Source organism: Pongo pygmaeus, chromosome 16, assembly GCF_028885625.2.
Source record: "Pongo pygmaeus isolate AG05252 chromosome 16, NHGRI_mPonPyg2-v2.0_pri, whole genome shotgun sequence".
Lineage (NCBI taxonomy): Eukaryota > Metazoa > Chordata > Mammalia > Primates > Hominidae > Pongo > Pongo pygmaeus.
This window is the reverse complement of record NC_072389.2, coordinates 65,589,556-65,602,822: the sequence shown is the minus strand read 5'-3', so window position 1 is coordinate 65,602,822 and position 13,267 is coordinate 65,589,556.

Sequence of the window (13,267 nt, the reverse complement as noted above, 5' to 3'; positions counted from 1 at the left end):
TGTTTAATATATCCTCACCTTCCCTACCTCCTAAGAAATGCTAAAAAACAAACGATAAATGACTTTTCAGAACTAAATGGGTAGTAATTGGATTTCTGAAGATTTGGTCTCGTCTACATAAAGAATTAAGAGCTGTTTTAATCAATGTGGTGTGGAGTGGAATGATTATAGAATTCACGGATGCGGGTTCAAGTTCTGGCTCTGGCTCTGGCGTGTGCTGTGTGTGGCTTCCCCAAATCGTTTTACTGCCCTCAGCTTTGGTGTCCCTTGCTCAGCCTGCCTCCCAGGATTGTGAAGTAGAAATAACTGAACTGAAAGTGCTTGTTAACTCTGGCAGCTGCTAAAATGTTAAATCTCCTTTTATGATTGCTTTTAACATAATGATAAAATTCTGATGGTTACTTGTAAGATTTTCAAATCTTCGACTTCTGGGTTTTAGACATTTTTCTCCAACATGCTGCCGTGGTAGGGATGTCTTGGAGTTTGTTCCAACAGTTAGGTCTTTAGTTAACAAAGAGAAGAGGGGTGTGTGTGTGCGTGCATGTGTGTGCATGTGCGTGCGTGTACATGTGCAGGCGGTGTTATTGTTATTGCTATCCAGGCTGACAAATGGGTTTAGGTCCAGACTTCCCCCTGCATTATTAATGAAAAATTTCATATCACCTGAGGCTAGCCTAGTTCCTTTCACGAGTCTTTGGCGACTAACAATCTCGCTGCCATCTGAAAAGAAGTCTGCCAAGCAAAGAATCTCCTCCCTCCTCTTTCCCTTAAGAAACGCTTTAGCGTGGCTAGCACACGACTGCTACAAATTAGGTTTGAAAAAAACACAGTGATATATAATAAGTCAGCATCTCCCTACACAGATAGCCACTTGTTTAGGGATTAAAGTATCGATTTCTGAATGTTGCTGAGATTTAGACATGGGTTAATTAAACATTTACATATATGTGCCGAACAATATATTGCATGGTACAATAATATGCACTTTAATCAGAAACCGTGGGTGTTTGTGTTTGCTTTTTCCATGTTAATTGGCACCATGCTGGCTCAAGCTTAGGTATTTGGCTAGATGGAAGAAAATAGACATGGTGTTTTAAATATTTTAATTAGGACCAGCAGTTCTCAGCTCCCTCATTTCTCATTGGATTGTTTTTCATGCATGAATAAATTAGCTAGCATGGAAGTACTCTGTAGAAAGTGGTTGCCCTCTGGCCATAAAGAGAGTCCTGTTCATTAATACTTTAATGAAATTAGCTGTGAGCAAAATATTATTCCTTTTAACTGTGTTCTAATTTCTTAATTTTAATTAGGCACATAATTGTAGGGTGCTGAAATTATCTTCATGTTCAGCAACTAAAGTTCCATCATCAGGAGCCCGTGGCTGAAACACCACACACTCTCAACACGTTCTGGCAGGAAATGTTCTGTCCAACTTTTTTTTTTTTTCATTAGCTTCACCAAAGATCCCCTTCACCCCTCCATTTGCGACCATGATGCGATATTTCAAAGCTCCTGCTCCTGACTCAGGCTATCGTAACGAAGCTGTTGGACTTTGGATCCATTTAGGAGTGAAGCAGTGAGGTTTACGAAGAATCCGGTCTGCTGGGTTTCTTTTTTCCTTTCTGTTTTTGTGCCCTCAGGCCCCCATCTATGTATCTGCACATGTGGCTTTATTTTAGAATTCTCTGTAAGTGCCTCTGTCTACAGTTGATAATGTTATTGATTGGTTCAGATGGGATCTGCGAACTCGGCGAGGGCGGGGGATTCTTCCCCTCTCCCATCCCGTTTGTGGTACATGGGTTCTACTTTATGCAAATGTAGTTGTTGAATGCGTGATACTTAATGGAACTCTTGATTCCATAATGCTGCAAATTCCTGTTATAAGTTGTGGCATTTTAAGAGAGTCCACAGATAAATACCAAAACAGAATTTCTGAGTTTGATAGGAGAGTAATCTGAATTTGCTGAGTTTTGATTTTAAAAGAAATAGTGTGGAATCTGAATTAAAACGTGAGTGAGAAACTGAAAGCCTATATACATTACTTCATATTATTCCTCAAAATTCAAACTGAGATCTTTCATGACATGTATTAGATATGTATCATTCAATAACTACTGAAAAACTAAAAATGGATTCAATAGTTGTTTGTAGCATTCTTGACTGACCATTTTCCAACTCTTACCATTACATCATATACCTGGACTAATAGTTTTTGAGTGAATTGAGAAAGGCAACTGTCTTATGATTTAAATATTTTATAGGTATTAATTAATATAGGTAAACATTGGGTAGTTTATCAAATATACTTTTCCATCAGAAGTTACATATTTGATCTGATATATAAAATGGTAATATCTGTCTCAGTCTTATTGGGATTATTAAATGAGATAAATATAGATAAGACACATAGAAGTGTACCTGACATATATTGAGCCTTCAATAAATGTCAGATAATATTGACATTAGTAATACTTGCATATAATATAGATTGCCATTTTGCAAACTACCTAACATTATACACTATTTTATAATGTGTACAAATCTCTCTTACTATGATTTCACTTAATTTAACGGCATCTATTTTGTAAAAATAGAGGGCAGATATCCAGTTTTATAGAATGAGGCAAATCTCATCCCACCTAGTCACTTAACAAAACAATTCCATGAATGAGACCATATCTCAGATTTAGCTTGATGCTTATCCACACCAGATTTCAGGGATTGCAATTACAGAGTGTGTAAAATGCACTGAACACAGTGGGGGGTGCCAGTGCCCATCACTCAGGCCCCTCTTTCCAGTCCTAAGGTAAACAGAATCCCAAAGTTGCTGCATGTTCTTCCCACGTGTATTTTCACCTTTTACTGTTTGTAAGTTAAAAGGAGATAATATATTGTAATTTGGGCAGATTTCAGTTTTGCACATAGAAACTTACAGAATTTTGGCAATATTTTAAGGTGAAAAATATGAGAAATAATAAGAAAAATAAATTACAAATTGTAAAAACTCACAAATATCACAAAAATTTAGAAAAATAATAGTATTTGTGTTAATTAACTATTTGACATACCCCTGTTATATTTTTTCTCCAGGTTTTTGGCTGCATACTTTATTTTATGTGAAATGATTTAATATTTTCTGTATAGTTAATTTTTTTTCTAAATAGATATTGTTTCCTGAATGTTTAGATAAATATCATTACCTAAGTAACAGCAATATAAATACAATTTTTCCCTTTAGCATTTCCCTTTAGCATCGAACATTCATATTCTTTTTATTTTTGAAATGTGGTCTTACTATGTTGCCCAAGCTGACCTCAAACTCCTGAGCTCAAGCATTCCTCCTGCCTCAGCCTCCTGAGTAGCTGGGATTATAGGTGTACAGTGCAGCATCAGGCTTTTTTGTTGTTGTTCTTAATAGTAGAAATTTGTAGAGGATGAGTCTGTACACAGAAATACTCATTTGTTTTGTAGTGCTGCTATGAGTTTTTGCCCTACAAACATAGGAATAATGAGAAATTCTATTTTGGAAAGTTTTCCCCAAAACAAAATAAAAGCAGTGTGTTTATAATTGTATATGCTATATTATGAGTCCATTCCTAACAAGAGAGCTTTGTTTTCAATTGGCATCAGTGAAAACTGAATCTCCCATTTGAAATTTTACATGTCTGATGACTGAGTTTTTCAAAGACCAGCTTCTGATTCCATCTGTTTCAAATATGGCCTCTTTTGGACTGTCTCCACACTTCCAGTTCCTGGTGCTGTAGAACACATTTATGTCTTGATCACGACTTAGGGAATGCACCTTTGATAGGTAGCAGGAATATTTCTGGGGGCAATTCTTGCATTAGATGGGTTATAAAGCACATGGATGTGTCCCACAAAACCTAAACTAAACGTGTCCATAATTAACTTCTCCTCAATCAGATCCAAAAAATGCCCCTGGTCACTCCAATGCTACATGACATGAAGGGATAGGAAATTGTTGAAGCTGGTGTGAGAAGCAACAATTGTCTTAACCAAGTGTGGCTAAAATATTTTACTTATAAAAATTACAAAACATATGACCATGTGAACATGTTGCCAGAGCCCCTCCCAGGGGCTTGAAAGGCGGCCTGAAGCTTATGTTTGATTAGATTAGAGCAATTCTGGCTCCAGTAGGATGTTGACAAATTCTAGATACTGTACTTATCTTTCTGCAACTTTCTTTTATTTCCCAACATTGAGGTTTTCAGATTCATCTTTATTGATACAGGTTAAGTCTAGTTTATTCATTTTAATATTATGCACTATTTCATTTAATGAAGATACCACATTTCATTTTCATTTTCCTCTTGATGGCCTTTAGGTCATTTCCAGTGTTTTACCACTACAAATAATTTACTGAGTAAATATCTTAGTACATGTCCCCTTTTGCATATATGTAAAAAGACGTCTAGAGAGGTCGCATATTATAAGAATTAAGAATATGAATTCTGGCGTCAGTTTGCTGGGTTTCCTTGTTAGCTGTGCTACTAACTAGTTATGTGACCTTAAATCACTTAACCTCTCTGTGCTGTGTGTACCTTGCTCATGGAATTGTTGTAAGGATTAAATGAGTTAATATATAAAACATTTAGAACAGGGCTTGGAACATAATAAACCTGTGTGAGGGTTTGTTTCCTTATTTACCAAGGAATGACATCATTGGTTTATAAAATATGCACATATTAAACTTTATTAGATGTTGACAAATTACTCTCCAGAATTGTATATCTTTATGCCTCTACTCACAATGAATGAGAATTCCTGTTATCTTGTGTCATTCTCTACATTTGTATTGTCAGGCTTTTAAAGTTTTTGACATTCTGATGGTATGAAATGATATCTCTTTGTTATTTTAATTTGCATTTCCCTCATTTTTACTGAAGTTGAACATCTTTTCCTATGTTTTTGGCCGTTTGAGGTTTCTCTTTTGTGAATTACTTGTTCATAGACTTGGCTTATTTTTCTTTTACATCGTTTGTCTTTTTCTTATTGATTTGTAGAAGTTCTTTATATATTCTGGGTATTAATTTCTTATTGGTTCTATGCATTGCAAGATTTTTCTTCTGGTTTGCGGTTTTCCCTTTAAATTTTGTTTGTGATTTTTTGTTAAAAGTTTTAAGTTTAATGTACTAGAATTTATTAATCTCTTCCAATATAATTAGTTCTTTTGTGTCTTTGAAAATTCTTTCTATACCATTAGGTCCTAAAAATATTCTGTCTTATGTGTTTTTATTAAATGTTTTAAAATTTTATTTTTTCACATTTAGTCTTTAATGTTCTTAAAATCAATTTTATATACCCTATGAAATTATGGTATAAATAAATACTACTTTTTTCATGTAGACAGCTGGTTGTCCTCATACTATTTGATGACTTCCTTTCCCTCATTGCATGGTTATGCCTCCAAGCTCCCATGTACACTTGGGTGGGGAGGTGGAGGGTGTACTCAATTTCTGGCTAGCTATTCTGTTTTGCTGATCTCTTTATTCCTGAGCCATAGCATGCTTTTTAATTCCTATGGATTTATAAGTCTTTAAAGTCTTAACTTATATTAAGTCTTTAAAGCCTTAATTTATAATAAAAGTCTTTCAAGCTGGTAATCTGAGTTCCCCTTGTCCTTATTCTTTAAAACTGTTTCAGCTATTTCATACTCTTCTACTTCCACAAAGATTTTAGAGACAGCTTGTTAAATTACACACCCACCCACGTCCCTACTGGGAGCTTTGACATTTTACTGTATTGAGAGATAAATTTGAGTGATAAGTGACATATTTATGATATTGACTTTTCCCTCCATAATAATTATACATCATATATACAAATCATTACACAGCTTTTTACTCATTTAGATTTTATTTTCTGTCTTTTAAAAGTTCTACACTTTTATCCACAAAATTCTTACACATAGTTTTTTTTTTTTTTTGTATTTTCCATCTTTGTTTGTTAATCTGTACTTTAGATTGGGTATATATTTTTAAAGACAAGTTTCTAGTTTTCTAATCTTCTCTTTAGCTATGTCTAATCTGCTCTTAATTCATTGAATTTTTAATTTCAGTTATTATATTTTTGGTTTTGCAATTTGTATTTGATTTGTTATTTTAAAAATTAGCTTTCTACTTCTCTTCTGAAATGCCTTATCATACCATCTAATTTCTTAAACATATTAGTCCCTTTAAAGGAACATGTTCTATCTCTCTCTCTTTGTGTGCGTGTGTGTGTGTGTGTGTGTAGAAAAGGAGTGTGTGAACTATACAGATATTCCTGAAAGTAGGAATTCTATTACTCGTCATTAGAGAGCAACAGGCATTTTAGGCTAATCAGAAAGAAGATGAAGTTTAAAAAGGAGAACCCATTGGACTTCTGTATTAAAATCTAAGTAAACATTCAAAATGTTAATCAAAGTATACCGTCTTTTTAAAGTTGGGATATTTTACTCAATTAGGGTTTATGAGGTACCTACTAAACTGGACAATTCATGAGGATGGGTTTATGTCCCTTTTTAGAAGTCACCAGTGCCTAGAATAGTGTCTGGCATATGTTTCATGCTCAATAAAAGTTTTAAAATTGAACTGAGTTAATATTCCAATAAAGTTACCTTTTTGAAACACATCCTGACTAATTAGGGATAGACATCTGGAAGGGGATTTTGTGGTAAGTCTAGAATGTAAAGATGTTTACATATAAACAAATGTGCTGCTGAATTAATTTAAAAAACTGTATTCATCTCAATAGAAAACATTCAAAGTATTGAGCCTATTTATTTGATAAATAAAGGCAGGATGGAAGGGAGGATGAGAGGAAGAGAAGGAGGAAGAATTCAGGTGGGGTAGCCCTGGAAGTGAACAGTTTGTCCCTCCTGGTCAATATAGTTCAGACTTGTTTAAACGCTTAAATATTCTCTTCTGGTTTGGGGTTGGGGTGTGACACAGCTGCCACAAATTTCTATGGGTTTCAGTACAAAATGGTCACATAGATGTGACCCAAATGAAACCATGTAGACTATGCTGTTAGGTATTTGCATTTTAGGACAGTCTCAACTGATTATCAGAGGAGAGAGCTGGGCAAGGTTGAACATCTGATTAAAGTGCACATTGCTCACAGTTTTCTACTGCATGAGTTCTTAGCGGCGCCTATTCTAGATGTTATTGCTACAACTTGCCTAAGACAGCTAGTACAGATGACTGTAGTTCTTGATTATGCCTCCCTTTTGGGAACTGGATTCAGGTTGGTTTGCAATTAAAAACAAAACAAAACAAAACTAGTCTTGATAAAACTTGGGAGGAATTTTCTGCCTTTTCATAGATTGCCCCTAGAAGCAAGAAACCTAAGAGATTTGTCATTTCCACTGGCAATCTAGTTTTACTATATAAACAATTTAAAATATAATGTGCTGTATGGTCTGGGAGCATGTGACATGACCATAGGGAGTGTTTACTTTTTACCTGTGGTCAGTCTTCCATCAACCGGAATACTCTTAGGACTCAAGATGGAAAGACTGGAATCACATAACCTGTAAGTCATCATTCATCCCTTGGCCAAGCAATTGTTTCTGATTGAGCAAGCAGGAGTATTATTTATTGATAGAAGTAGTTGGGAAGAAACAATTTTGATAATGTCAAAAAACCAGCCTAGGATTTAAATCATCTAGTACTCAAAATGTAGAGAAAATTTTGGTCTATCCATCGCTCTATTTATTTTTTTCTCTTTATCTTTATATCAATTTCTCTCATTCCAAAATGAACCTAAGAAACTTATACAAATGCATACACACAAACACATACACACATTCGTTTCTATGGAAAAATTGGAAGATGATAGATAGGTATATAGATAAGCATAGAAATAAGATTGGAAGACTATACACCAAGATGTTAACTAATGCAATCTCCCCAGGGTGGGATTGTAGATTATTCTTATTTTCTTCTTGTTTCTGCAATGAATGTGTATCATATTTTAAATAAGAGAATAAGTTACTATATAATGAATAATTTTTAAAATAATTTCTTATAGAATCTTATTCAATGAGAAATAGCAATGTGTTCAAAATTACATATACCCACTCAATAAAACAAAAAAAAATTAAAAGAGAAAGTAAGAATAAGAAAGGTAAACTGAGAAGAAGGCTGAGTTTAGCCATAAAGAAGCAGGCTGCGCAGCGTGGTAATTTGGTGAAGGTGGGGCCTCAAATGTGTTGTTGATGATGGGGCACAGTGACTCACACCTGTAATCCCAGCACTTTGGTAGGCTGAGGTGGGCAGATCACTTGAGGCCAGGAGTTCGAGACCAGCCTGGTCAATATGGTGAAAGCCCATCTCTACTAAAAGTACAAAAAAAGTAGCCATGCATGGTGATGCCTGCCTGTAATCCCAGCTACTTAGGAAGCTGGGGCATGAGAGTTGCTTGAACCCGGAAGATGGAGGTTGAAGTGAGCCAAGATTGTGCCACTGCCCTCCAGCCTCAAGTGATCCACATACATGTCCCCACATACACTATGGCTTCCCTCCAACTCCTTCTCCATGTGGTAGCCAATGATCTTAAAAATTACACATCAAATCGTGTTGCCACTGGGCTTCCTACTGCTGTCCTTACCTCCTTTAATACATGTAAACATGACAGTCAGAGTGATCTGAAGACTCAGTTGGATTATGAATGTCACTATGGACATCCTTTCAATGACTTCAAGTTTCTCTTTAGACAAAGACCCCAATCTTTACAGTGGCCTAAAAGGCCTTTGGTGACTGGGCCCTGGCCTACCTCTCAGCTGAGTTTCTGCCGCCTTCCCTTTATGCAGCAGGTGTACCGACCTGTATGCTGTCCTTCTTCAGGTCCTTTGTGCTGGCCACTCCCTGTGCCAGAAGGGTTCCTTCCTTCCTTCCCTTTGTTCCTATTCATCTCTCTTTTATTAATAATTCAGCTCAAGAGTAGGAAGGAGAGGATCAGGAAAAATAACTAATGGGTACTAGGCTTAATGCCTGGGTGATGAAATAATCTGTACAACAAACCTCCAAGGCACACATTTACCTATGTAACAAAACTGCACATGTACCCTGAACTTAAAATACTAAAAGTTTAAATAAACAAATTTTTAAACCTTGCCCATCTTTGAAAGCCTTCCTAAATAAATATGCAAAATTAGCTTGGAGAGAAAAACATAATCAGCTTCAAAATCCAGACAAAGCGTGCTCCCTCTTTTATAATTATGAACAGGAGCCTATACTTTTCCTTCCACGAACTCATCACAATGAGTAGTTGATGTTCATTTGCGTAATTGCTTCATGCATGGTGTTTCCCATCCCAAGACAGGCTTCATGAAGCGGGGAAATCTTTTGTTCACCATCATATCCCTTGTGGCCACAATTCCTAAGTACATGATAGGAGCTCAATAAATGCTTGTTGAGTAAATAAATGAATGTCTTAAAGATTTCATTGGAAGATGCTTCATTTTTGCCTTTCTGCCTTCTACCTTGAATCACTAGCTTGAAAGCAAGTTCAAGAAGGAAATTAGAACCCTGCTCATCTCTGGATCTGGAGGTCTGGAGCATCTCTCTGAACAAAGAATGGGGATTGTGTGTTGCTGAGCAACAAAATAAAAAAGTCCCAGAAGAACACAGCTAGCAACATCCCCAGGTCAAATTTTTGGATTTTGGATTCAACACTATGTTTTCTGTTTATAGCTTTAGCTGCTTTTGGAATGGGGACAATTTGCCTCTGCTGTGTCCTCTTCTTGGCACAATTATTTCAACCTTTAGAGGATTGCTAGTCATTGCTAGCATGTTTTGAAGGGAGAGAGGCATGAACTCTAAAATTACATCAGTTATACCCGGGGTTCTTAAAGGAAAAGAAACATGGAGTCATTGGATGAAATCGTGTAATAGTGAATAAAGAAGGTTGAAAAATGTATGTAAGAACATTTATCAGTTAAAAAAAAAAAACAGTGCTCTTTAGAGTATTTAATTTTCAGCATGGGACTTTAATTTCATGATGATCCACCTTTTTTGGTTGCCTTCTCCTCCTCCCCTTCCTCCTCCCCTTCCTCCTCCCCTTCCTCCTCCCCTTCCTCCTCCCCTTCCTCCTCCCCTTCCTCCTCCCCTTCCTCCTCGTCTTCCTCCTCGTCTTCCTCCTCCCCCTCCTTGTTAGTGTGACTGGAAAAATGTTTATGTACAGGATCAAAATACAAATTTGAACCTCCAAATTTGTCTCTGAATATTAAGTGACAAGATGATGTGCAGTATTTTTAAGAACCACCTAGGGGAACACAACTATTCTGTTGCAGTTAATAATACTTGCAATTCTGTTCAAAACCACTTTTAAAAACCTGATAGCTGCTTCATGGGGTGGCATTGTCTTCCAGCTTATAGTTTAGAATTCTTGGTTGAGTCCATGCTTGCAAAATAGCTACTTATTTGGCTTATTAATTTAACCGTTCGTGCTTACCAAAATCATCTTGAATCCATGGAGGTGTTCTCATGATGTCTTTAAAGACATTCTTCTAAAATGTGAAATAAACCTTTCATTGCATGTATACCATATAATGACATTTTATGTTGCAATACCTAGTAGAAATAGACTAGAATGCATATAATGATCATAAGGCATACTTTTTGTTACCAGCCCTTAGTTCCTTTTTCCAAATGGGTGGAGACATGCAAACGTGTGTGGAAAGGGAAAAGGAGGGGGGCAGAGATTAGAGTGAAGATTAAGTTAGAGAAGAAGAGGGAAGGCTTGGGGCAATTGTGCAAGTTTGGGAAAGGAAGCTTTAAATATTGAGGTCTGGAGCAGGGTATTTTCAATCATTTAGTCAAGCAATAATGATTGATTCTATAAGAGGCACTATGCTGGTAAATTTAGAAGTGAAAAAAAATCATGATGCTTAGCCTTATGAAGTTTGTAGTGTAACAAGAGAAACAGGCATTAAACAAATACTCATACAAATAAATATGCATTTGTAAATTATAATTTAAAAAACAACAGATATAATAAGATTACATAAGGGAGACCTGATTTAGATATAGGAGAAGCCAGGGAAATTTTTTGTTATTAAAGGCACTTGTCAGCTGAGATGTGAAAAATGGCTTAGAATTGGCCAATCACAGAGAAGGGAAAAGAGTATTTCAGGCAAAGAAAACATAGAAAGACTCTGAGGTGGGAAAGCACCTTTAAGAAATGGAAAGGAGGTCAGTGTGGCAAATGCAGACAGGAACAGGACAGGGAACAGGGCCTCTTCAGGTAGCCTATGGTCAGAAAGGGGCTTAGAGTTTCTCCTTAACACCATGGGAAGGCACCCAAGAGTTGAAATGGGAGTGGCATGATCAGATTTGGTTTTCAAGAGCACTCTGGTTAAAGTATGGGGTGCAGAGAAGGAGAAGAAGAGAGGTGATGGGAGTGTGCTAAAAGTAACAACACCATGTGAAATACTGAAAGGCCCCTTGCCTAAACTTTCCACATCTTCCTATTGCTGATGCTTAAAACTTACTTCCTTTGGTTTGAAATATTAAAGATTCCCTAATGTGTTATACAAGGGAGGGGGTCAACCATTATTATGCATTACAATATGAAGAACTAGGTCCTCTTTCAAGCTGCTAATAGAGCATATGGTGCAACCACTGCAGAAAGAATCTGTTGTGACATTATCTCTACTAGCTCTATTAGTAATATCTGATTTTCTTAAACACAAGAATTTGAGGTAACTATTGCAAAAATAATACTTATTAGATGTGTGTTGTAGAGAACTTTATATCAATGGTAAGGATGAAAATATGGAAATATTTTGTAATCAAAAAATGAAATTCTGGCTGGGCACGGTGGCACATGCCTGTAATCACAGCACTTGGGGAGGCCGAGGTGGGAGGATTGCTTGAACTCAGGAGTTTGAGACCAGCCTGGGCAACATGGGGAAACCACGTCTTTACAAAAAATACAAAAATTAGCTGGGCATGGAGGTGCACACCTGTAGTACCAGCTACTCCAGGGGCCTGAGGTGGGAGGATCGCTTGCGCCCGCAAGGTTGAGACTGCAGTGAGCGGTAATCATGCCACTGCATTTCAGCCTGGGTGACAGAGTGAGACCTTGCCTCGAAATAAAATAAAAAATAAAATAGAGTGAAAAAAGCAGAAAAGGAAGAGACTTTTTTTGTTGACAGTTTTACCTAGAGTCCCTTCTTTCAAAAGCTAACTTCTGGTTTTGTCAAATATTGGCCTCTGTTGAGAATATGACTTCACTTTAGGAAAGTTTAGGCATTTCTAGAATTTGTTTCCCATCTCCTTGCTTGAATGGAGATGAACCTGTGATGGAAAAAAAAAAACCGAGGAAAACTAAAAAAGATGCAATCCCAGCATTGAGGCTGCTGGGGGCACAACTCCAGGGGCCAGTGTGATCTATACAACACAGCTGTCTTCACCAGAGCTGATTTTCAATTTTTCTTTTTGGCAGGGGAAATGGGCATTGAATTAGGTTGGGATGCATGAGGGGCTTCAACTGTATCTGTAATGTCTTACTTCCTTAAGAAACAGATCTGAAACAAATGTCAAGCTATCTGAAGCAAAATGTTAAGCTATGACAAAAATAAACGATAAGTTACATGTGTGATTGTTAAGTGATTTTTCTGTCTGGATATTTCATAATAAAAATAACCTTTGAGATTTCTTAGAAACTTAAGAAATGCTCATTTTATATGATTGCAGCTATAAGGGAGGTATAGTTATGAGGTTATGAGTTTGCCTACATATGCCATATTTCTTATGTATACTGTCTTCAGCCTAAACAAAATATAATACATTGTTACTGGTAGAAAGTAATGTGGGTGAGCTAGAAGGTGCAGATTTATCTAGTTGCCTGTAAGAGATCAGCAAGTTATCTGCTATGTTTCCCCTTCCCTAGATTTGAGAAAGGGCATCTGAGTCCCTTTGCCTTTCAATGTTACTCTCTCTTAGTTGTTTAAAGTTTCAGCAATTATTCTCATGTATTTTTTGAGCACAGAACAGGTTGCACATATGATTAAAATAAAATGCCCTTAAAAAATAAGTATTGTTTCAGGTTAGCATATTTGCATAATCCTACACCAAAGAGACTTTAATCCTTGACAGGACACTTTACATTTACTCCATTTGCTCTTGAAGATTAGCAGATGATATTAAAGGTTTGTTCAAATTGCCCACATTTGATGTTTGTCTCAACCTTCAGTGATACTAAAAAGAGAAATGCCAAGCATGGAGTCTTCCAGAAGAGCTTCCAAAGAGCTTCTTAC